Source organism: Lepidochelys olivacea (assembly GCF_965140295.1).
Source record: "Lepidochelys olivacea isolate rLepOli2 genome assembly, chromosome: 3".
Lineage (NCBI taxonomy): Eukaryota > Metazoa > Chordata > Testudines > Cheloniidae > Lepidochelys > Lepidochelys olivacea.
Window position 1 is genome coordinate 209,244,471 of NC_140413.1, and position 26,706 is coordinate 209,271,176.

The following is a 26,706-nucleotide window of genomic DNA, read 5'->3' on the forward strand; positions in this document are numbered from 1 at the left end:
GGTGCAGGAAAAATAAATTAGCTAAAAGACCTGCTAATATCTGGATATAAAGCAATCACCTTCTCTTGGTACTTCTGGTACTGTGGGACCAGAACTCAGTGACGTGACAAGATACATTTTTCCTCTTGGGATGCAGAATATATCAGAAAACGTGAGAGCTTTCTCCTGAACTGTTAACAGAAAAAAGTGACATTCAACAGCCAGATGGCCAATAAGCTCCTGAGAAGCCTTTGCATCACTGGGAGATGCTATCCCTGCTCAGTTGATGTCGTAAAGTAACACCTGACAGTTCCACAAGGCTTCTCATCAAAACGGTGCAAAATGCTTTAAAGAGGGGAGGTCAAACAGCAGCATTATCCCCATTTTAAAGATGGGGAAACTGAGGCACAGAGCGAGGTTCAATGCAGAGTCACACAGCAAGTTAGTGACAGGCAAGAATAAAACCCAGGCCTCCTGACCCCAGTCCAGCGCGCTTGCAGCTGCCTCAGTGTCTCCCTCTGAGCTCCCAGACAACTCCCAAGATGGTGAAGTTAGGCAGCAATTCTTTCGTCTATCTTTGTTATAAGGATCCCAAGGAGGAAAACTATCAGAGGCTGAGGAACAACCTGAGGCTACTGCATTCGCTGAGGCCCAAGAAGAGCCCTGTGGCCATTCAATAAGGGTGACTGAAACAGCAAGTCTAGGTAAGGAGATCAAATGAATGGCCCGCCCCTGACTGACGCTATACGGCAGGGTAGTTGACAGGCAGCCCAAGGGCCAACTCCAGACCACCAGATGCTTTGGAACAGACTGTGGCAGCTTTTTATTTCCTTAGGATCATTATTGTTATTGGTTTTGTATTATTTTCTCTGAAGTCTGGACCTTGACCAAGAAATTTTGACCTTGCCAAAATATAAATCGATGACCCCTGCTATGTGGTATTGGTGTTGATCACAGATGTGTGAGCATACTTCACGCCTTTCAATGTCCAAATGACCAGGGCCCCGGCATGAATCCTGCAGAATGCCTCTAGAATCAAGAGTCTCTGACTTTTTTGCTTTTTAAACAAACACGCTGGGAAGCCACGTGCAGTTCCAGGCTGACAGGCAGGAAGCGAAGGGGGAGCGAGGATGGGGAGGAGCCTGCACATCTCTCTGCACAATGGATGTAATCCATCACCTCTAAAGGGATGTAGTCACGACCCCATCTGCATATTTAATAGCACAAGGCCGCCTCTTAACTGGCGCAGAGATCTATCCAACATAGCACGGGACTCCAAGGGGTGACCTCCGGAGGGATTTCACGGACGCCAGCTGCAGGCCTGCCGAAGCAGAATGTCACCGGAGAAACAATTGGCACAGCCTCCGCTAAGTCGAGGGGCAGATACGAGAGACACACAGAGTGTGCGGATCCCCTCAGAGGCTCAGTAATAAGATGAGAGCACAGCTTTTCAATCAGGGCATGCACACTTTGCCTGAAAAGGCAAGTGCGCAGAAGAACAGAGCACCTCCCTAGGGGAATATGAAATCCAGGATAACGCACACAAAATGGGTGACTTTTAGTTCAGACAGTGAATACACTCAGTGGCAGGGAGCGAGAAGGGTCTCCAGAGTTGGGCACAAGCCAGGGTGGATAAATATAAGGATTTTTTAAAATTTAAAAATCAGGAATTTTTTGTTTAAAGGATTTTTTTTTATTTACATGTTGCTGGTTCTTTTCTCTCCCTCTCTCTTTATTCTAGAGATTTAAAAGTGGAATTCCAGATTTTACATGCAGACTTCTTTTCGCCCCACAAGGTTTCACACTTACAATGCTCGCCAATGCTGACGAAGACGACAAGTTCAGGGCCTCAATGGGTATGTCTACGCTGGGGAAAAAAACGCATCCAAGCGTCTGAGAGCCTGAGTCCACTGAATCGAGCTCGTGCTGCAGGGCTGAAAATAGTGGTGTAGACATTCCCACTTGGGCTGGAGCCTGGGCATGGAGACCGGGTGAGGGGATGGGTCTCAGAGCCCGGGGATCCAGGCCGGGAAGGAACATTTACACTACTATTTTAGCCCTGTGGTGTGAGCCCCCCCAAGCCTGAGTCAGCTGACCCAGGCTCTGAGAACTGCTGCTGGTGGGTTTTTTTTTTGTTTGTTTGCAGTGCAGATGTGCCCATAAACATCACTGTGCAAACACCACAACTGTAAACACAAAACTGAGAAGCAAATAGTCCGTGATATACTTGCAACCAACCTTCCCATATACTGAACTTCCACAGATCAGGAAAGCTGAAATGCTTTGCCCATGCTACACGGCACAGGGGATTGCAGTTTGAGACTTGTGTTCTTAAGTCACCTACATACTTTTGAAAATCCCACCCTTAGGTGCCTAACTGAGGCTCTCATTTTGGAAACTTTTGGCCTGAGGATTAATAAAGTTATTAGGAACTTTTTATATGTATTGAAAAATCAACCTAACTTTTCACAGTTAACCCTGAAGTAGTTTTGTTTGGAAGTGACAAAGGTTTTAAGGCCACTAAAAGAAAAGTTAATAAAAAATACAATTTTAGCCCCTGATGCTACAAACACTTCTGCACACGCTTCACTCCAGTGCTGGTCACATGAATTATGCACCTGGTTAAGAGGCTGCAGAATCAGAGCAGCAGGATCGTTTCAACAGTTTGCTTTTTGCATGTAGAAGTCTGTGAAGTTCCAGTAAGATCTCTTACCACACTTTACAAAAGCGGTATTTATCATTTACTTATTATACATTTTAATCTAAGGTTTCAACAGTACACATTTTCACATTTAGTTTTAAAAAGAATAAAAGAATGACCATATTGGGACAGACCAATGGTCCATCTAGCCCAGTGTCCTTGTCTTCCGACAGTGGCCAATGCCAGGTGCTTCAGAGAGAATGAAGAAAAGAGGGCAATTATCAAGTGATCCATCCCATCGTCCAGTCCCAGCATCTGGCAGTCAGACTCAGTGACACCTGGCACATGAGCTCACATCCCCAACCATCTTGGCTAATAGCCACTGATGGGCCTAACCTCTATTAATTTATCTAATTGTTTTCTCAATCCAGTTACAGTTTTGGCCTTCACAGCATCCCCTAGCAGTGAGTTTCACAGGCTGACTATGCGTTGGTTGAAGATGTATTTCCTTTTATTTGTTTAAACCTGGGGCCTATTAATTTTACTGGGTGACCCCTGGTTCTTGTGTTATGTGAGGGGATAAAGAACACTTCCCTATTCACTTTCTCCACCCCAGTCATGATTTTATAGACCTCTACCATATCCTCTCCTTGTTGTCTCTTTTCCAAACTAAATAGTCCTAGTCTTTTTCATCTCGCCTCATGTGGAAGCTCTTCCATCCCCTTAATCATTTTTGTTGCCCTTCTCTGTAACTTTTTCATGTCTAACACACTTTCTTTTTTTGAGATGGAGCGAGCAGAGCTGCACACAATATTCAAGCTGTGAGTGTACCATGGATTTATATAGTTGCATTATGATATTTTCTATTTTATTCTCTATCCCTTTCCTAATGGTTCCTAACAATTCTATTCGCTTTTTTGACTGCCGCTGCACACTGAGCAGATGTTTTCAGAGCACTATCCACCATGACTCAAGATCTGTTTCTTGAGCAGTAACAGCTAATTTAGACCCCATCATTTTGTATGTATAGTTGGGATTATGTTTTCCAGTGTGTTACTTTGCATTTCTCAACATTGATAACCTGATTTAAAGCAACGATTTAAACCCCCTTGACTTAAATCGCTCCACGTGGACAAACTACAACACACACACTTCAAACACCTCAACCGACACTGCTGCCCAACTTGGTAACCTTGGAGAGCTCACATTCAGCAGGTGCTGAAGGGAGGCCAGCGGCTCTAGCTAACCTGCACGCACTAAAAGGATGGCAAAGAACAACAGACTCCTACTTGTCTTTATAAACACGGTGCATGCTCACCACCCCCACACGTTAGTGACCTATTCCAGCATGGCCAGAGAGCTGCCTTGCCGGGGTCTAACCCAGCCCCAATGCAAACGTGATGAACGGCACAGCTGATAGGAAACTCAGTAACAAGGATGTGGTGCCTGAGGGAAAGGATGTTGGTTGCCACGGCAACCCAGCACATCCATGTCACCAGAGACCACCACACGGCATACAAAGAATCCAGACAGAAAAAGCCTTTCCAGCACCTGGCTGACAGCTGCTTATCCCTGGTTATCCCACCTGCCTGCCGCAGGATCACACAAACCAAGTAAGATTAAGAAGGGTCAATATATAGAGCGGAGATCTCCAAGGAACAGGGAGGCAACTGCAGAAAGTGGGGGCAGGAGGGGGGCTCTCTGAGTCAGTACTGAGCCAAAGCTCCTGCAGAGCATTGGGAGAACCATGCTATGGAAGGTGCTGTGGTGTGGATGTTTAAATCTGTGGTCACGAACAATCCCTTAGCACCTTTCACAGCTGTATGAGTGTCGGAGGAGGGGAGTATTTGAGATGTGTGTTCTGGACAAAATCACAGTTTCAGAGCAGCATGCATAGTGTTGTATGCAGTCAAACCACTGGGGCATTCCACCACAGAAACAGCTGCACTTTTGTGATCAGGGAGTGACTCCTCTGACGGGAACTGGTAAAGTGCTTTGGGATCCTTCAGGATGGAAGGGGCAAGAAATATGTAGGATTGTATTATTATTAACTGGAGTAAGACTTCCCCAGTTTATAGCATATGTAACCGGCCAGAGAGCAGGTAGCTGCCTGTATTTTCCCCAAGCCCAAGAAAGAACAAAAAAAGTGCACAGTCTTTAAAAGCATTTTTTTTAACTCCTTGTTTATAGCGACCCTCAAAGCTTGAAACTTAAACCAGTTCCTTTTGGCCAGGTTTAAGCCCCAGTCAGACTGCAAGACCCAGTCTGTGAAGCTCCAGATTGTGATATTAGCAGATAGCATTAAAGCTACTTCAATGACTCCCACTAAATTCTCAAACCTCTTGTAGCGGTTACACAGAATGCTACAGATAAACCTGGACCACTGGACTTTTCCCAAGGGCCTGCATTTGTACCCCCTACTGCTAGAACAGCCTTGCCCCCCCCCCGTAATGCCCCAACCCATTCTATACCAACCCCAGCTCTGGCCTCTCTCCACGCAGGAACTTTACAGCTGAGAACCTGCAGGAATACAAGTCTCCTTGAGCGACAGATTGCAAAATGCCTTTCCTACAAGAAGGCAAGTTTTGAAATATGGACGGAACAGATGTGGCTGCACTGCTCTGTTTGCAATACCCTACAAATAAGCACTGAACCCCAGCAAGATTGCAATTGTAATCAATTTCTCTGCTTCAAAACTGTTTAGTTAGACCAGCCAGGGGAAGAAACAGCCTCTGCAGTCTCAGCTGTTGAGCAAGGCTGGGGTTATTTTAGAAAGATCTACACTGGATTTTCTGGCCGTTATTTTTGCTTTTGCAGAGTTCCTGCTGAAAGCTGTCATCAGCTGCCTATCCAGCAAGACCTTTTCAGGGGAGCTCCATGCTTCAGGTGGAGCAAGAGCAGGCAGAACAGATCCTCTTTGTGTGTGCGTGGGGGGGGGGTGAGAAAACCTGGATTTGGGCTGGAAATGGCCCAACTTGATGATCACTTTAGATAAGCTATTACCAGCAGGGGAGTGGGGTGGGAAGAGGTATTGTTTCATGGTCTCTGTGTATATTATGTCTTCTGCAGTTTCCATGGTATGCATCCGATGAAGTGAGCTGTAGCTCACGAAAGCTTATGCTCTAATAAATTGGTTAGTCTCTAAGGTGCCACAAGTCCTCCTTTTCTTTTTGCGAATACAGACTAACACGGCTGTTACTCTGAGATCCTCTTTGGCATGACATTTTTTCGCCCCTGAATACGTGCTCACTTGAGTCAAAGCAATTGCGGCCCCCACCCGCTGTGGCAAGTTGGACTTAAATTCTGTGGCACCCTGGCAATTCTGCAGCTCAGCTCCATGGAAATCTGACAAAGGTACGTATTTACTGAATTGCATGTGAAAATTAAGAATACAGTGAGGACAGCAGGCTTTGTATTTACTCGGGAGTTTCTTTTACACTGCCGAGGCTTGCAATTTTCTGCAGATTTCTCTATGGACAACACTATATTAGGCTCACATAAGAGCATGAGGGTCACAGGTGCCTTAGCTACGTTTTGGCCAAGAAACTAAAAATCCCGATCACGTTCATTTTCTTAAACCCGCCTGCTTGGATGCTGAAGATGGAAGAGACCTATGCGAAGATCATGCAGTACTAAGACCTATTAGGAGATCATCTCTCAAGAGTCAGCACACAGTTGCTTCCAACCATGTATTTTAGGGCGAGAAGGGGCCGATGTGATCATCTAGACTGACCAGCTGCATAACAGGCCAGAGAATTTCACCCAGTGATTCCTGAATTAAGCCCATAACCTCTGGCTTTTTGACACACATCCACTCTCGAGCTGAAGCCTTCCAGTGAGAGAGAATCCACCATACCCCTGGTTTATTCCAATGATTAATTACCACCACTGTTTAAACCGTCAGCCTTAATTCCACTCTGAATTTGTCTAGCTTCAGCTTCCACCCATTGACTCTTGTAATGCCTTTGTCTGTTACTGAGCCTTCTACTATCAAAAAACTTCTCCAACATATGTCCTTTTCAAGCATTTTGTCAAGTGCCATCCTTTCCCCAGGAGATTATTCCACAGCTTGCTATATTTTATATCATGACTCAGGGACATGGCATTTCCAGGAACACCTGGTCGGCTTTTATGTTCTATTTGTATTACCATTCTCAAATATCACTATGCATCCCAACTACTGGACATCATTCTCTGGGTCTGCGTCTGCTGTACAATGCAATGGCCACAACAACCAAGCCAGCAAGTTTTCCTGTTTTGATTTGGCATCCACATCAGCAAGAAATTAGGACCCCGTTGGGCTCCTCCTTTTGAGGATTTCTTTCTAGCAGGGCTTGGTGGGCTAGTGGAGTCCAGTCCTCTTCCCCAACTCCCCTTTCATTTATTTTCAATAGCACCTACAAGTTTACTAGGAGCTTCACCAAAAACAAACACTGATCTCTCCCTCCAGGAGCTTATGATCTAAATGAGGGGCACGTGACATATACCAGGCAGGAAATAGGATCAGAACAGACAAATGCTTGCAGGTGTCAGTATATTACTTAATAAAGCACACACACACACTTTGTAGGTGATGCTACAGCAGTGGGTACAGGCTTGGAAAGATTAAGAGGAGGTCTCTTCAGCAGACAGAGTAGGGGAAAAAACGTAACAGGTCTGAAGTCTTAAATTACTGGCATAGTGGACAGGGGGCAGGAGCAGAAGATGCGATATAGCTTGATTTTACTAAAGTGTTTAACACAGTCCCACATGATAGTCTCATAAGCAAACTAGGGAAATGTGGTCTAGATGAAGTTATTATAAAGTGAGTGCACAACTGGCTGAAAGACCCTTACTCAGAGAGTAGTTATCAGTGTCAAGCTGGGAGGGCCTATCTAGTGGGAGCCCTCAGGGGTCAGTGCTGGGTCTGGTATCATTCAGTATTTTTATTCATGACTTGGATAACAGAGTGAAGAGTATGCTTATAAAGTTTGCAAAGGACACCAAGTGGGCAGGCGTTGCAAACACTTTAGAAGACAGGATTAGAAATCAAAGCTACCTTGAACAAATTGGAAAACTGGTCTGAAATCTAAGATGAAATTCAGTAAAGAGAAATGCAAAGTACTTCATTTAGGAAGGAAAAAATCAAATGCACAGCTCCAAACTGGGGACTAGCTAGCTAAGCAGGAGTACTGCTGAAAATGATCTGGGGAGTGTAGCGGATCACAAATTGAACGAGACAACATTGTGATGCAGTTGCAAAAAAGGTTAATATTCCAGGGTGTGTTAACAGGACTGTCGCGTGTAAGACACAGGAGGTAACTGTTCTGCTCTATCCTGCACTGGTAAGGCGTCAGCTAAGGTACTGCTTCCATATCTGGGCATCATGTTTTAGGAAAGATGTAGACAAACTGGAGAGAGAGGCCAGAGGAGAGCAACAAAACGACCAAAGCTTAAGAAAACCTGACCTACGAGAGAAGGTTAAAAACACCTGGCATGTGTAGTCTTGAGAAGAGACTACTACTGGGGACCTGATACCAGTCTTCAGTTATGCGAAGGGCTGTTATAAAGAGGATAGTGATCAATTGTTCTCCATGTCCACAGAAGGTAGGACAAGTAATGGGTTTGATCTGCAGCAAGGGAGAGTTAGGTGTGATATTAGCAAACACTTTCTAATTCTCAGCCCTGGTCTACACTAGGACTTTAGGTCGAATTTAGCAGCGTTAAATCAATGTAAACCTGCACCCGTCTACACGATTAAGCCCTTTATTTCGACTTAAAGTGCTCTTAAAATCGATTTCCTTACTCCACCCCTGACAAGTGGATTAGCGCTTAAATCGGCCTTGCCAGGTCGAATTTGGGGTACTGTGGATACAATTCGATGGTATTGGCCTCCGGGAGCTATCCCAGAGTGCTCCATTGTGACCGCTCTGGACAGCACTCTCAACTCAGATGCACTGGCCAGGTAGACAGGAAAAGAACCGCGAACTTTTGAATCTCTTTTTGCCAGCGTGGCAAGCTGCAGGTGACCATGCAGAGCTCATCAGCAGAGGTGACCGTGATGGAGTCCCAGAATCGCAAAAGAGCTCCAGCACGGACCGAACGGGAGGTACGGGATCTGATCGCTGTTTGGGGAGAGGAATCCGTGCTATCAGAACTCCGTTCCAGTTTTCAAAATGCCAAAACCTTTGTCAAAATCTCCCAGGGCATGAAGGACAGAGGCCATAACAGGGACCCAAAGCAATGTCGCGTGAAAATTAAGGAGCTGAGGCAAGCCTACCAGAAAACCAGAGAGGCAAACAGCCGCTCCAGGTCAGAGCCCCAAACATGCCGCTTCTATGATGAGCTGCATGCCTTTTTAGGGGGTTCAGCCACCACTACCCCAGCCGTGTTGTTTGACTCCTTCAATAGAGATGGAGGCAACATGGAAGCAGGTTTTGGGGACGAAGAAGAAGATGATGATGATGAGGTTGTAGATAGCTCACAGCAAGCAAGCGGAGAAACCGGTTTTCCCGACAGCCAGGAACTGTTTCTCACCCTGGACCTGGAGCCAGTACCCCCCGAACCCACCCAAGGCTGCCTCCTGGACCCGGCAGGCAGAGAAGGGACCTCCAGTGAGTGTACCTTTTAAAATACTATACATGGTTTAAAAGCAAGCATGTGAAAGGATTAATTTGCCCTGGCATTCGCTGCTCTCCTGGATGTACTCCCAAAGCCTTTGCAAAAGGTTTCTGGGGAGGGCAGCCTTATTGCGTCCTCCATGGTAGGACACTTTTACCACTCCAGGCCAGTAACACGTACTCAGGAATCATTGTACAACAAAGCATTGCAGTGTATGTTTGCTGGCAGTCAAACAACATCCGTTCTTTATCTCTCTCTGTTATCCTCAGGAGAGTGAGATATCATTCATGGTCACCTGGTTGAAATAGGGTGCTTTTCTTCAGGGACACTCAGAGGTGCCTGTTCCTGCTGGGCTGTTTGCCTGTGGCTGAACAGAAATGTTCCCCGCTGTTAGCCACGGGGAGGGGGGAGGGTTGAGGGGGTAGCCACACGGTGGGGGGAGGCAAAATGCGACCTTGTAACGAAAGCACATGTGCTATGTATGTAATGTTAACAGCAAGGTTTACCCTGAAAGTGTAGCCACTGTTTTATAAAATGTGTCTTTTTAAATACCACGGTCCCTTTTTTTTTTTCTCCACCAGCTGCAGGTGTTTCAACGATCACAGGATCTTCTCCTTCCCAGAGGCTAGTGAAGATTAGAAAGGAAAAAAAAACGCACTCGTGATGAAATGTTCTGAGCTCATGCTGTCCTCCCACACTGACAGAGCACAGACGAATGCGTGGAGGCAAATAATGTCAGAGTGCAGGAAAGCACAAAATGACCGGGAGGAGAGGTGGCAGGCTGATGAGAGGGCTGAAGCTCAAATGTGGCAGCAGCATGATGAGAGGAGGCGGGATTCAATGCTGAGGCTGCTGGAGGATCAAACCAGTATGCTCCAGTGTATGGCTGAGCTGCAGCAAAGGCAGCTGGAGCACAGACTGCCACTACAGCCCCTGTGTAACCAACCGCCCTCCTCCCCAAGTTCCATAGCCTCCACACCCAGATGCCCAAGAATGCGGTGGGGGGGCCCCCTCCGGCCAACCAGTCACTCCACCACAGAGGATTGCCCAAAAACAGAAGGCTGGCATTCAATAAATTTTAAAGTTGTAAACTTTTAAAGTGCTGTGTGGCATTTTCCTTCCCTCCTCCACCACCCCTTCTGGGCTACCTTGGTAGTCATCCCCCTGTTTGTGTGATGAATGAATAAAGAATGTATGAATGTGAAGCAACAATGACTTTATTGCCTCTGCAAGCAGTGATCGAAGGGAGGAGGGGAGGGTGTTTAGCGTACAGGGAAGTAGAGTGAACCAAGGGGCGGGGGGTTTCATCAAGGAGAAACAAACAGAACTTTCACTCCGTAGCCTGGCCAGTCATGAAACTGGTTTTCAAAGCTTCTCTGATGCGTACTGCGCCCTCCTGTGCTCTTCTAACCGCCCTGGTGTCTGGCTGCGCGTAACCAGCAGCCAGGGGATTTGCCTCAACCTCCCACCCCGCCATAAACGTCTCCCCCTTACTCTCACAGATATTGTGGAGCGCACAGCAAGCAGTAATAACAGTGGGAATATTGGTTTCGCTGAGGTCTAAGTGAGTCAGTAAACTGCGCCAGCGCACCTTTAAACATCCAAATGCACATTCTACCACCATTCTGCACTTGCTCAGCCTGTAGTTGAACAGCTCCTGACTACTGTCCAGGCTGCCTGTGTACAGCTTTATGAGCCATGGCATTAAGGGGTAGGCTGGGTCCCCAAGGATACATATAGGCATTTCAACATCCCCAACAGTTATTTTCTGGTCTGGGAATAAAGTCCCTTCCTGCAGTTTTTGAAACAGACCAGAGTTCCTGAAGATGCGAGCATCATGTACCTTTCCCGGCCATCCCACGTTGATGTTGGTGAAACGTCCCTTGTGATCCACCAGTGCTTGCAGCACTATTGAAAAGTGCCCCTTGCGGTTTATGTACTCGCTGGCTTGGTGCTCCGGTGCCAAGATAGGGATATGGGTTCCGTCTATGGCCCCACCACAGTTAGGGAATCCCATTGCAGCAAAGCCATCCACTATGACCTGCACATTTCCCAGGGTCACTACCCTTGATATCAGCAGATCTTTGATTGCATGGGCTACTTGCATCACAGCAGCCCCCACAGTAGATCTGCCCACTCCAAATTGATTCCCAACTGACTGGTAGCTGTCTGGCGTTGCAAGCTTCCACAGGGCTATCGCCACTCGCTTCTCAACTGTGAGGGCTGCTCTCATCTTGGTATTCATGCGCTTCAGGGCAGGGGAAAGCAAGTCACAAAGTTCCATGAAAGTGCCCTTATGCATGCGAAAGTTTCGCAGCCACTGGGAATCATCCCAGACCTGCAACACTATGCGGTCCCACCAGTCTGTGCTTGTTTTCTGAGCCCAGAATTGGCGTTCCACAGCATGAACCTGCCCCATTAGCACCATGATGCATGCATTGGCAGGGCCCATGCTTTCAGAGAAATCTGTGTCCATGTCCTGATCACTCACGGGACCGCGCTGACGTCGCCTCCTCGCCCGGTATTGCTCTGCCAGGTTCTGGTGCTGCATATACTGCTGAATAATGTGTGTGGTGTTTAATGTGCTCCTAATTGCCAAAGTGAGCTGAGCGGCCTCCATGCTTGCCGTAGTATGGCGTCAGCACAGAAAAAAGGCGCGGAACGATTGTCTGCCATTGCTCTGACGGAGGGAGGGGTGACTGACGACATGGCTTACAGGGAATTAAAATCAACAAAGAGGGTGGCTTTACATCAATGAGTATTTCAGGCAGGACTTCACGGAGAAATGGTGCACCTAAGTAATTGTTCTTAGTGGAACAAGCAGGTTGGTCTGGCCTCTGATTGATACATGGCTAGATTTACCTCGCTGCACCTTCTCTGTGAGTGACTGCAGTGTGACCTAGAGGAATGAGTCCCCTAGACGGGGGAGGGGGGGAAAGCAAATGAGTACAAAACAAATCTGGTTTATTTCTTGTTTTGATCCACTCCATCTATCTTTTACATCTTTGGCTGGCAGCAGACGGTGCAGAAGGACTGCAAGCCATCCACATCTCATGGTTGCCAGGAGCACCTCGGACATGACGATGACTGCTACCAGTCCTATTGCACCGTCTGCTGCCACAAGGCAAGGGGTTGCTGCTGCTGTGTAGCAATGCAGTACTATGTCTGCCAGCACCCAGGAGACATACGGTGACGGTTAACTGAGCGGGTTCCATGCTTGCCGTGGTATGGCGTCTGCACAGGTAACTCAAGAAAAAAGGCGCAAAACGATTGTCTGCTGCTGCTTTCACAGAGGGAGGGAGGGAACGGGGGCCTGACGATATGTACCCAGAACCACCCGCAACAATGTTTTAGCCCCATCAGGCATTGGGATCTCAACCCAGAATTCCAATGGGCAGCGGAGACTGCGGGAACTGTGGGATAGCCACCCACAGTGCAACACTCCGGAAGTCGACGCTTGCCTCGGTACTGTGGAAGCACTCCGCCGAGTGAATGCACTTAATGCACTTAGAGCATTTTCTGTGGGGACACACACACTCGAATATATAAAACAAATTTCTAAAAAACCGACTTCTATAAATTCGACCTAATTTCGTAGTGTAGACATGCCCTCAGGGTAGCTAAGCTCTGGAACAGGCTTCCAAGGGAGGTTGTGGTTTTTAAGAAGAGGTTGGATAAATATATGTCAGGGATGGTCTAGCTTTACTTGGTCCTGCCTCAGCGCAGGGGGCTGGACTTGGTGAATTCGAGATCCCTTCCAGGCCGACAGTTCTACTATTCTAACAAGACTCTCCTCCTTCCATTGAGTTCGACATAGGAGCAGCGAGCGACAGCAGACAGACAGTGTAGCAATTCGGCTGCCTCTAGCTGGATGAACTCCCAGCTTGAGTTAGGTGTCACCCCTCTGCCCAGACATCCATCCTGCCTCGCCAGCAGTCCCTGTAGAGGGAGTGGGAATGTAATAACCAGTTCTGTCCCTCATACCCAGGAGTCCTTGCTCCAGTAATCTGACCCTCTAGATTGGTCTCTCAAACTCATCTTTGTTTTCCTCTTGATGCAGATTACAAACAGCGAGACGCAAACAGCACATTTATATGGAACGAGACCCGATTCTGTTTAAGCAACACAGTGAGTGACCCCAGATCCAGGAGCCATTAGTCTAGCAAAACAAGCTCTGCTAGCCAACGCAGAGGGCAAGAAACTCTGCAAGTCCTAAAACAGACTAGAATCTCCTTCGTAGAGGCTAATGGCTCCCATTCAAAGGTCACTAACGCAATAACAGTGGCCAAAATCCTCAAACCTAGAGGCTTAAGTGAGGCTCAAAATAAACGAGGCCTGACTTTCAAAATGCTCAGTTCCCCGTCCCCATGCCCAGTTCGAGTGACCACCTTTTCAAAAGGCAAAAGTAGGACACAGGCAGGCTGCGAGCAGCCCCTGGCCCGTGTCCCCACCCCCCAGAGCGTTGGTGCAGGAAGCTCTTGTGGCCAGCCACTGGAAGATAGACCTTTAAGTGCACATTGCTAGGCAGACGTCCACAAAGGGCCATGGCTGGGATGCAGCACGATCTCGTTTTCTCTGCACTTTCAACGTATTTGCAAGGGAGCTAAAGCAAAATAAAAACATTTTAAAATATCCTTCCTAAGGAGTTGACAGTTCATTTTACGTAGAAAATCATTACGTTTGCACCAATTGAGAAGGCTTTACAAACACACACACACGGGTTGCCAGAATGTTGCACATCCACCACCCATATAAACACTGAACTACAGAGCCCCCCCGCTGTCCCCCTCCTCACTGCCTAACAGCTGGATGTACAGATGCACTATTTCAAGCCTGAGATTCAAAACAAGCATCAGGAATTGTTGACCAGACTGTTTTGCGTTTTGCTTTGGGTGCCATGCTGGCTGCTCGGATGGCTCGGCCTGCCACCCATCATTAGGGCGTTCACCTTTACTTTCAAAACCTTTTTGCAAAATGGAACATGCTGATGAAATTTTTGGTATGTTTGGTTTTTTTTTCCCCCTGCTGCCTCCAACCTATTCCACCATCAGCATCGTCTCCTCTGCAAATGGCCAAGTGCGCACTCCACTGGCCGCGCAGCCGCTATGGAGGCGATTGTGAAATAGTTCTGTCCAAGTGGCCTGTGCATGGCTTCGTTAACTAGAGAAGCAGAGGATAAGCCGGGTATCCCAAGATAACGATTGATGTCCAGAGCGTTCCTGGGGGCAGCAGTCCTTTCTCCATGAATTTAAACCAACCTGAATTCTGAAAGATCCTAGCATTGTGTGGACCCTTCCAGACCACCAACCTTTGTGTCGTGTAAACCTGCCACGGTGGGTGACAAGCCTTGGAGAAATACCCCTTTTTTTGTGAATTCTGAGCCCTGATGGGCGTGGGGGGAAGAATAGGCACATGGATTCCATCAGTTGCCCCAGTACAGTTTGGGAACCCACTGTGTGCAAAGCCATCAATAACATCCTGGACATTACTCAGCTTTGCACCCTGGTGCAGCAGTCCCTTGTTCCTGGCACCACATGCCTGCATGACAGTGGCCCCAACGGTCAATCTTCCCACACCAAATTGGTTGGCTATGGACCAGTAGCATTGGGGGTGCCAGCTTTCAGAGGGCAGTGTTGATCCCACGAATATGTCGTCGCCATCCTGAAATTCCCTTGCCACTGCTGGTCATCCCAAGTCTGCAGAAAAATCCTTCTCCCCCCCAGCCCAGTCTGCTCTGGCTTTCCAAGCCCAGAAATGGCGCTGCGCCCTAAGAAGCTGCTCTGGGAACTGCCCTCTACTGTCAGCGACTTGGCATCTCCCTTGCCTGGGCCCCAGCTCCACTGCCACTAAAGATCCTCCTGCTTTGGGAGGAGCTGCTACTGCCACCACCACCACATCGTCTGCTCCGCAGTGCAGCTGGCCGAGTCCTGAGCCGAACTTGTCCAGCTCCGAGTGCAGGATGCAGCCTGGGTCCATGTGGGCCACCTACCATTGGAAGATGGTGCTAGCCCGCCCCTGAAGGAAGCGCAGGGCAGCGACAGATGAAGCATGGAATTCTTTAAAAAGCATGCCTTCCACTCTGCATGCCACAGGGCACAGCCAGGAAAATCCCAGAACGTTCACTGCCCGGTAGCAACGCAAAGGAACACGGGATAGCCTCAGCGAATGCCACGTCCTCAGTGCCCAGAAAAACCGCGGTTGTGCTAACACAAGGGTACGCGTTGACAGAGGACAGGCTGTCCCATGGGCACGCTATCCAGGGGGCCTCATACAATGTGCATCACCAAACACACTGCAAAAAGCTGTCGATTGAACCATCCTGTCCCCGTGTAGAGATTAAATTTACAACTGCTTGCTGGTGCTATGTGGCTGGGGGGGGGGCACCCAGCGATCACCTTCTTCCACTCTCCCTTGAGCCCAGGGCCCTTTGTTATCATTGAATCAATACAACACAGGAGAAACAGCCCTTAGCTAGCAACGTCAAACATCCTAACTTGCAGTTGAATCCCTTTCCTGTCCACAGTCCTTCCCCAACCCTCTATTCACAAGGCGTTTGTGGGGCCCGGTGGCTGAGAGCACCCCCCACAGCCTCTGCCAGATCATCATTCCCTCCCCTTCATGGTGCTCTAAGCATTGCAGTGACACTGCGAGGGCTGTTGCGTTGGACGTGGTACAAACACACAGTGGGAGGCAGCCCCAGTCCAGATGAGTTTACAGTCTAAATAGATGGACAGAGTGTGGTAGAAGAGACGGGTTATCTCCCTTTTGGTGCCTCATGCTCTGGTTCTTGAGTGGCCGGGCCGTTTCTTACAACACTTGCTATGCGTCAGCATCAAAGAAACCGCTTATTGAGTAGCAGGTCTGTGCTTGGCCCGTTTGTCTCGGAGAACGGCTGCTAATAACCCCTGATGGTGAAATGGTTAGACAAATGAAACAAGCTGTCTGAGAAGGGAGTGAAGTGAGCTTTCCAAAACATCACATTCCAAACTTCCTTTGTGTGTCCACGCTTCTCCCTCCATCACTTCCGTGTCCCGCCCCCGAGGGCCATTTCGAGCCTGGAACCACACGATTTCTGGTGTCCAGCTGAGGAGAGGTGGAGTGTCGTGGCTGTTTCCCAACCTCTAGCGGAGTTGCCCCCTTTCTGGATGCCGTTCAGTCCTCTCTTGCAGGGGTGATTTCTCTCCTGGGCTCCTACAAATGCTTCTGAAGAACGAAAAGCCTTGGAAGTGGGCCAGACTACATCAAAGGCCAGACATGCTCTGGAAACTCTTAACTCCTTCCCCGTTTCAGGTGACCCAAGGCGAACACTTGCTGTCCTCTCATTGTATTTGGTATATTTTTCAGGAGCCTGCAGCAAGCACCCTATATGTATGGCTTCCCCATTGTGCAGCACCTCTCTCACTATGGGAAGGCTGTATTTAAATGGGCCAGTGCGGAGATGTTGGGGCAAGCAGGTCTGATGGTCACCATTGTGGCACTGCAGAGGAAGTGAGGTAGGTCGCTCAGGCAGCTAGGACAAAAAACACTCGGCTTGGCAGGTCCAAACCAGCACCTCACTCTACCTGCAAACCAGTCCTCAGCCAGTGCAGATCCAGGAGCACAGCTGTAATGGGCTCTCTGGCTGAGCTGGTGTTTAGGAGGCCAGCTGCTGTATTCGGCGCCAGCTGGCTGTCCCAAAGTAGCTGGGGATCCGGTGACACACCCTGCTGGGGGTGCTGTGCAGATGAAAAATAGCTGGCAAGTTTGGAATTGGAAGGCTGTCTGTAAATGTCATGTCTATAACTGCCCAGCTGTCCTCTTAGGTTCCCAGGACACGAAATGGAGCCGCTATCAGTGTGTGTCTGGTGGTGGTGGGAGGGGGTTCTTTCTCTCTTTCTTTTACTGGATAGTACTTTTTGCTTTGGGTGACCTGGACAAACCTGCAGTGTCTGGCAGGGAGTAAGTTGGGCCCTGCCCTCTGTACTCAGAATTTCCCCTGGAAGGAAATTTATTTCTGGGAAGCAGGAAATTTGCAAGAGGCCAACTCTGTTTCATCCCTGGGAGTAGGATGACCACTCATCCCGAATTGGGCAGGACAGTCCTGAAATGCAGAGTACAAGTCCTGGTCCCGGGCTGAATGACTCCGGAACAGCAAGTATCCCGGATTCCCTGCAGCACCGCTCCAAGCCTGCCAGAGGCTCGGGGTGGTGCCAGGCTCTTTTGGGGGGGAGAGGAGGCTGAAGTGGGCCCAGCCCCCCTTGCTATGAGACTCCGCCCCTGCTCCTCTTCCCCCCAAAAACCCCACCCTTGGCCAAGCCGGAGCTGGGCCATGCTAAGAGCCACGTAGGGACCCCGCAGTGCTGTGGGGAGCCCCAGGCCCTCCATCTGCCCTTGGGGGTGGGGACATGGGCCAGGGGCTACTCACAGGGCTCCTGCCTGTGTCCTACTTTTGCCTTTTGAAAAGGTGGTCACTCGAACTGGGCATGGGGATGGGGAACTGAGCATTTTGAAAGTCAGGCCTCGTTTATTTTGAGCCTCACTTAGGCCTCCAGGTTTGAGGATTTTGGCCACTGTTATTGCGTTAGTGACCTTTGAATAGGAGCCGCTGGCTTCTAAGAAAGAGACTTTAGCACTGTGCCTAGCAATGTGCACTTAAAGGTCTTTATTCCAGGGGCTGGCCACAAGCGTTTCCTGCACCAACGCTCCTCCCCAGACGGCAAAGAGACCCAGGGTCTCAGCAGCGCTCCCAGCCGCAAGCTGCAGGACTTCTGGAGTAATGTCACAGCAAGTGTGATAAGCTGGAATCCAGGGGCCAGTGGATAAGTGGGGGTAGGGGCCGTCCAGTCCACTTGCCTCCAGAGCAAGGGAGGGCACACACATAACCAGGTCAGTAACAGTCATCTGCAAAGCAGTGTGGGATAGCCACTGGACAAGTGCCAAAGTAGTCTGCAGCAGTATTCGAAGCACAAGAACAACCGCCCGGACTAACTCACTTCAGAGCAAAGTAAGTCGACTTTGAAAGAGGACTCCACAGTAGGCGATAAAAGTACAATTAATTGTAGCACACTGACTCCACAAACTACATGAGCATTTTCAGCACAGGTTACCTTGGTTTAGTTCAGATAAACCCTTGCAGAGAGTGGCTCATTTACATTCCTAAGAGCGGGGTGCAGCAGAGCTAGCTAGAAGCAGACAGTGCAAGGGATGCAGGTGAAGAGACACGACAGGGAACAGCAGCAGTGCTGTGTGTATTTGCTCACCTCATGCAGGCAAGGTACATTCTAGCGGCACTGTTTGGTTCTGAGCAGAGACTGAGTGTGCTCTGCTCCAAATCACCTGGGTTGTATTGGTCCAGGAAACTGAGCATCAGCTGGCTGTGGGCGGGGGTGTCTGATCTCAGCTCAGGAGGCTGGTGAACGGTGTGGGATTTCCCAGCGTGGGATTTCCCAGCGTACCTCATGGAGTTAGGAACTCAAAAGCCCTAATTTAACTTTCCTATCATTGTGGCTTAGAAAATTCGTTCGGCTTTAAGCTATCAGATTTGCTCTGAAGGCAAAGATTAACACTTTTTTTCAGACACAGCTGAAAGAAACTACATGCGTAACAGGTCTTTAACACGCAGGGTAATTTTTTAAACTGATTTAACTGTTGGTTTCCTCCTAGCTCAAACACAGTTCCTGCCCTCTAAACATTTCATTCGGCTAAGTCTCCTTGAAAACTCATTGGCCATGCCTGTCTTTGGGGAAATGGGTTGTAATTAAGCAAAGTCATTAATTTTTGTATGATTTGGGACCCCAATCCTACTTCTATTGATGTCAATAGGAGGTTTTTTGCCATTGTCTGCAGTTGCATCAGGATTGGACACAAGGTGAATGTGCCACGGCCTTTTGGATGGTTGAAGCTTAGAGAAAACAAAGGTCCTTCTCAGGCAGATAAACAGATGTGCCTTGAGCTCAGTTAGCAGAGTCCTGCATTTCGGGCACTGTCAAACCCAGGTTTCTCGCTCCAGCACTGCCATGTTACATGGTTTATTCGGGAAAGTGGAAAGCCTTCCCGACGAGAACCTTTTAGCCACAATGCGACTAAGGAGGGCTTGGTTTTGATCTCCCTTTTAATAAGGGAAAGGAAAAAAATCAGCATGTCTTCAGCCTTTCACGGTTCTAGCTCACTGAGGGCTGGACCAGAGCCCTGAAAATCCATCAAACCGAACAAGTGCTTTTACGTTAACATTTTAAAACGGCCCCTTTTGACATTTTTACAAGCAATTTAATAGTAACTGGGCAGATGGCCACACAAATTGTCACATAAAACCATAAAATCCTTTTTACACTGGCTCACATGCAAGAAACAGTTTTCAAGGACAAGAGGTGCCTAGTTTTCTAAAACAGTTTACAATTCTGTTAGCGAAAACCAGAGGAGAAATAAAAGCAGCCCCAGACGAGGAAGACAGCCTGTCTCCCCAAACCAGTCAGGGTTACTTTTCACAAGTGAAAGTAAAATACCAGGATCTGGTAAAATTCCCCACCAAAATTCCCCTACAGATCAAAGGGGCAAATGCACATGCTCAATTTCAAGAGGAGGCAAATGAGCCTGATGGGAAGCAGGTGTCCCAGGCCCTGCCCCAATATCACAGTGACTCAGACAAAGCCACCCATCATTGGGCCAGCGGTCAGGTGGAGAGAACGCTGACATCCCTTGGATAAGCATTCTTATGGGCCAGCTTTTTCAAAGGGATTGCAGTTAAGGCACAGAGGTTCAGTAACTTGGTTGGTAGGCAGTGTCCTGGGGGTTAGGCACTGGCTGTGAAAGCAAGCAAGCCAATCAAGTTCTAATGTAGGGGCTAACAGCCTGTCACGACCGAGGACTTCTCAGCAGCATTTGGAGCACAGGCAGGGTGTCTGGCTAACCTAGCTATACAGCACGTGTGTACTTGGTCAGGTGGACACTGAATGAGATGGGGCTCCTCAGCAGCCTGGCAGCTTGGCCAGTATCCTCCACGTCTTCACATTAATAATATTGCGATCCAGCCGTCCTAGGTATTGAAAGTTTTGTGGTGGGAACCCCAGACCCTTAAGGTAGTAAGATGGCCAACACCTATTGAAAGTCACTGGGCAGTGGGTGCCTAACACCCTTCGGTACATTAGAAAATTCCAGCCTTAGAACTATACTTCCACTTGCTTTCACAAGAAGAAATGTAATCTCCACACACACAAACCCCGCCCCCCAGAAATTCCCAACACACTGAGGTCACTAAAGGACAGTAGACTTTCTTATTACATCATTTACAAATCCCAAGCACTTCAAAAGCAAGACACAGAACAGCCAACACATAAAGGCCATACACTCAACCAAGGAAAGGTAGGGAGGGTCCAGTGGACTGGGAATCAGGACACATGGGTTCTCTGCCATTGGCCTGCTATGGGACCTTGAGCAAGTCACTTCATTTCTCTTGTGTCTCTGTTTCCTGCACCATCCCTCGGCTTATCCATCTACACTGTAAGCTCTTCAGGGCAAGGATAGAGGTGCACTATCCAGCACCCCTGGGGTCCTGATCTCAGCTGGGGCCTCTAGGTCCTACTGTAATACCATCATAACAATTCCCACATCATAAACCCATCCAGTACAGATAAGATATTTGTATTCTGTTGACACTTGACATGCTAGATGGTGTCCAGATAGAGGAAGAGTGCACCTGCCCTGAACAGCTGGTATTCCAAGGTAACATCCAAAGGGTGCGGGGAAAGAGGTGATGGAGCTTATATACTGTCTTCTCTCATTCAATAAAAATTCATCATTCAGTGTGTGTCTAATAAAGCTGTAAGGCTCGGTCTACACAGATTTGTCTCCATATAGACATTTCAGGCAGGGCTGCAAGTTTTTAAAGCTGAAATAGTTCTGCCAGTACAATTCCTACTCTGGACGTCGTCATCACGCTGGGATAGCTACTCTCCCCAGGAGAAGCACTTTTATAGAGATAAGTGCAGCATACTACAGGGATTAGACCAGCATAGCTAACGCACAAGTTGTTTTAATTTCAACATTTCCCCCTTCTCCTCCCCCCAGATCTGAAGGAAGTCACATTTCTCCACCAGCAGCCCCCAAATCCATTGCTGTTCTTTGAAGGAATTTTAACAAGTACACTCAGCACAGTTCTTATTTGTATGACTCAGCAGGTGGATTCCACTTTTCCCAGCACAAAAGAGCACAGAAGGACGTGAAAACAGAGCTCTGCCTCTGGAAAGCTAGAGAGCTAACAGACTGATGTGGCACCTGTTGCTAAATGATGGCGCCACTGTTTCCACGGGCAAAAGCATGATGTCTTAATGAGCTAACATGTCAAAGCATGAAAAGTGAATACAACTGGACCATTTATGGCCTTAAATAGACTATGGGAAAAGGTGCTTTGCTAACAAATTCTAAATATGCTTTTAAAACCCCAGTGCAGCCAGGACAAGTCCCAGGATTGGCCAGCAAGCCAAAAACCAACTGGGAAAATATTCTGTTTGGTTCCAGCAAACAGGAAAAGTCCACGTTGGGCCAGCTTGGGGGGCGGAGGGGAGGGAAGTGGCTTTACAGCCAGGGATTAGGGCATTTGCCTGGGATGTAGGAGACCCAGGTTTGAACCCCCACTCTGAACAGGGACTTGAAGTCAGAGGTTCCCACTCCCAAGGGAGCATCCTAACCACCCAGCTATAGCTATTCTGGGATGGTCTGCTCTCAGTTTCTCCAGCTGAAGTTGTTCCACTTTGTGTAAATATTTAAATAGTCATTGGGTCAGAGAGACAGTGTGAGAATGACTGTCTAGCTTGGTGGTTAAGGCACTCACCCAGGAGATATGGGTTCAAATATCTCCTCTGCATCAGACAGAGGCCGCCCTAGTTATAGGGGCCATGATGGAGGGGCAGCTGGGACAAACCTGCCAAGCTAGGCCTATGAGGAGGGGGCGTGGCATGCTGAAATTTTGCCTAGGGTCTCAGATTGCCTTGAGCAGCCTCTGGACAGACAGCAGATGTGAATCCACATCTCCTACCTCCCAGGTGAGGGCCTTAAATCCCAAATGTAGCCTAGAGGCTCTATTTAGTTGCAAATCAACATGTTTTAATGGTTCCCAACCAATGAGAATCAACCTCTCTTCAGGAAAGAGTACAAATTGCAAAAACAGATTCAAAATGATTTCCATCAAGCCACCATGCTAGCTAGTTACAATTTGAAGAACAAGAGTGTGGTGGTGACATTCTACAGGAAAGGATACAAGGAACAGGAACAGAAGACATGAATATGGGTATTTGCTACACGTCTCCAGGAGAGGGAAATGAAAGCTTCTTGGACCAGCTCCCACAGTAATCTAAAACTACAGAAAATCCCCCAGCAATGGGATACGACTTAACAGGTATCAGGAAGAAAATTCCTAAATTACAGGATTTACTCTAGGCACATACATTATGTTCTGGAAAGTTGGGATTTCAACTAAAGTAGCTACCCGGACTCGGCTTCTGAGGGGCAGGGAACGAGCAGATGAGAAAAACTGCAATGGTTGGAACCAGGATCTACGGTGCAATAAAGGGTGAGAGCGTCAAAGCAGCAACCATCAAGGTATGACCTTTCAGAAAAGCACATTTGGGGCAATTCAGAAAATATCCAAGTGAAATGGGAGGAAACATGGAAATTCACGAGTATAGCAAAAGAAAATTCTAGGAACCCCTGAAAGCACAACAAATCACGGAGCCTCTGAAAAAGAATGCAAGGAATAAAATTTGGCCAGTGCGGCTCCACAAGGAACTGACTCAAAGATCTGGGGACACTCGCAAACCTGTCCTGAAAATGGAAAAGCAGAGACATCAACAGACAAGAAGAATCATTCACTGAGGCTTGCAGGGAAAGACAGGAGCAGGGGGGAAAAGCAGTAAGTCAGTAGTGTCAAAGATGTCAAAGAGAATATGAAGGGCTTTCAGAACAAAGGGCAAGTGGCAGTAGGAAGAAAGTAGGTTCGTTAATAAGTGCGGGAGGCAGAATTAATGGATTACTCAAAAATGACTGAACTGCTTTTTAAAAAGCATCAAAAAATACAGAAAAGATCTTTGAACATGGGTAAGAAAGATCTTGTAAAAATAGAAGTCAGCTGATCTGAGTGACATGCACTCAGGAACCGAGGGACTTTGCTGCACCTATCTTTGAACCACCACTGGAAACGGGAATTCCAAGAGACAGGCAAAAAAACAAACGCAGAACCATTTTTTAAGAAGTGCATTATCCTGGAAATTATGGCCCTGGAAATCCTGCCTCTACCCCGACTAATCCAATGGAACAAGGTATTAAGAGAAAAAAATGGAGTCACAGAACTATGAGCAATAGGCAGCATGACTGCAGGTTATAAAGAGCACTTGTCAATCAAATGTGATTGATTTTAGAAAGAAGTGAAAAGCAAATGGCTGACAGGAACTCAGCAGCTGTAATATACACACATGAATTTTAACAGCGCTTTTGATATTGTCTCAAAATCAGATATTGAAAAATTCAGAATCGTGTAGCTAGGAATGCTACCAGGTGGACTGAAAACTGGTTAAAAATACAAAGAAGCCATAATAGGCAGGGCATCAAATTTGGGGAAGCGTCTAGCAGAGAACACCATAAGCACTCGGTCTTTGGTCTAGTCTTACAGGAGGTTTGCAAGGCAACAGGGTGGCAAAAAGGCCAATATAATTTCAGGCTTCATCTGTGGAGGGTGATCACATCCTGGAGCCAGCAATTAATAGATTCTCTGTGTAGCGCCACGTGATGGCGCCTGGAACACTGCATTCTGCTGGCAGAAATCTACTGTAGCATCGGGGGGGATTCAAATAAATAAGGCAAGACCATATTGTCAGAGAGATCCAGCACTCTTCAGTCCACCCACAGCCCTTTCACAATGGCCTGCCTCCCCTACAGCAGAGGACAGCACCCCCAAATAACACATCATTTCCCCTTCTATTGCCCTGCACTGTCTAACCACACCCACTTGCGACCCAGCCAATTAAACAAACGGTCACAAGCTGGAATTCGGAGTAGTACAAAAACCAAGGGAGGGAGGCTGGCAGGGCTGATGTAGGGGGGGCATTTTCGTCAACACGCTAGGTCCTCACACCCACGCTGTGTCTAAATCACATGGACTCTTGGGCATGTCTCCAAGACACAGCCACACAGCTAGAACTTGTGTCCAGGCTCTCACCTGGCACCTCTGTTCCTGCAGCACCCTTCCCTCTGGCCTCGAGGCCATCTCACTCCACTCGCATCCGTTCAGAATGTCGCTGCCAAAATCCTGTTCCTAGCCAGTCCCTTTGACCATGCCCCCCTCTCTTTGCACCCCTTCCCTGGCTCCCCCTCCTCTACTGCATAAACCAACTACTTGTCTTCACTTTCCAGGCCCTGACAGGTCTATCCCCACCTACCATCTCTCATTCGACTCTCGCCTCTGATCAGCCACCATTACCCATTTGTTACATTTTCAAACAAGCACCGCCATGCTGCCCTCCAGCTCGGGAGGAGCTCCCCATACACATCTGCAAAGCCACCTCATTGTCCGGGTCTGGTCCCTCCTCCACACCTCCTTTGCCTGATACCTACCTGAAAAAAAAAAAAACCCCAAAAAAAACACACCCCAGGCTGCTGGTATGCTGATACCACCACCTGCCTATCATGCTGACCAATGTCACCTCTGCGTTTCCTGGTACTCCCTCGCTTGTTTTTCTTCATAAGTCTGTCCCCTGTTTTCTTAGGCCGTGAGGCTCCTGGGGCAGGGACTCTCTCTTTGTTCTGTCTGTACAGCACCTAGCACACTGGGGTCCTGATCCATGACGAGGGCTCCCAGGCACCAGAGGGATATAAATAATAAATTAAAAAGCTAGGAGTAGACAAAGCCTACTAGAGCACATACAAACAGGGAACAGCCACGCACTGGTCCCCAGGAGATGGGCTGCATGATCTGACAGATCTTTTTCATCTCTACCTTCCACTACGTCATTTCTTCTAAAGCACTTTGATACCATGGCCTCCAGCTGGGATCATTCCACACACGGAGAAAAACACAGTGTGAGCAGCCCAGACTTCAGCAAAAACTTAATCCACTCCAGCAGCTGCCTCTGATTATTGCTGCCCAGCCACCCACTCCTTCGGCAGACAGGAAACTTGACAGAAGAGGAGGCTGCAGAGAAGCGGTATCCCCAAAAAGGTGGTAACAGCCATAACTCATCGAATCGGTTTATAAATTAAGATGATCAGCTGAGCTCCATTTTAGCCAGGTCCCAGGACAAGCAGCAGCAAGATTGCACTAATACAGCCACAAATACGTGCTGCACCTAAGAGCCTAGCAAGCAGTCACGGTTCGTTTACGTATGCTAGCGAGACGTGCCAGAAAACAACAGATGCCACCGTAACAGATACGGTATGAAAACAGACAGGTTACTACCTAGCTGCTTTGATAGCAGAACTGCTGCAGCATAAAATGTCACTCACTCCATCTCAAACCCTTGTTAGAAACCAATCTTAATTACAACTGTAATTTTCCACTACATTCATCTGACGAAGTGGGTATTCACCCACAAAAGCTTATGCTCCAATACACCTGTTAGGCTATAAGGTGTCACAGGACTCTTTGCCCCTTAATTACAACAGTAATTCAGACCAATCTTCGATCCATTTAGAATACAAAGTTAGCAGTTGGAGAGACAACACATGGGAAAATGTCTGGCTTTTAGGCAGAGATAAAGATGGGTAAGGTAATAGCTTATTGGACCAACTTTTGTTGGTGAGCAAGACAAACTTAGGCAAGCATTTGGTAATCTCAGACTCTCTTACTGACCAATATAACTCAGATTTGTTTAGATCTGAATACTCATCATGATTGAAAACTGGCTAAAGGGTGAAGTGGTACTGAATTGCAAGGCACATCTAGCAGGTGGGGTGTTGCAGGGATTGGTGTTAGGCTCAGTTTTATTTAGCATGTCATTAATGACCTGGAAGAAGGCATAAGTACATCAGAGCATGTCAATTAAGTTGCCAGGGATACCAAGTTAGAAGTGCAGCAAAGACAAAGAAGGATGGAGAACACCACAAAGGCATCAAACAAATGAGTCATCGTGGAGAAATACAATTTAACAGACCTGGAGAAAAATAACTCCAAGTGTATTCAGGTCTTCAGTGGATGAGAGATGCTTAAAAGCAGTAGTCACAAAGGAGAACCAACAGCGGACAATGATGAGATGTTGGTTTGGAACATTTTATTTTTTATCTGGGGCTAAAAGACAACCATAGTCAAACCAAGGCAAACAGGACAAGTTACAAAGGATATTGTTTCCATGCAAGCAACTGGACCACTTCACAGTACTCCCAGTCTGGAGCTTCCCTCACTCGCAAGAGCATCAATATGTTCCTTAAAAGGACAATCCGGACTCAATCAGCACTCCCAGAGTTGTGCTCAGGCCATCTTATTCAAATGGAAAGTGTCACTGGAAATTTAAAGGCAGGTCCTCTTT

At 47.8% G+C, this 26,706-nt stretch overlaps 1 protein-coding gene and 1 long non-coding RNA gene across 4 annotated transcripts in view; one reads left to right on the plus strand and one right to left on the minus strand.

The window, feature by feature from the left end:
• LOC311517876 (phosphofurin acidic cluster sorting protein 2-like) overlaps window positions 1-26,706 on the minus strand; it is a 112,869-nt gene that overhangs the window by 78,129 nt on the left and 8,034 nt on the right. The window lies entirely within an intron of this gene.
• Window positions 4,132-10,279, plus strand: LOC311517878. The gene is made up of 3 exons (XR_014710811.1): window positions 4,132-4,233; window positions 5,803-5,974; window positions 9,802-10,279. It is a non-coding gene; the product is annotated as an uncharacterized lncRNA (long non-coding RNA).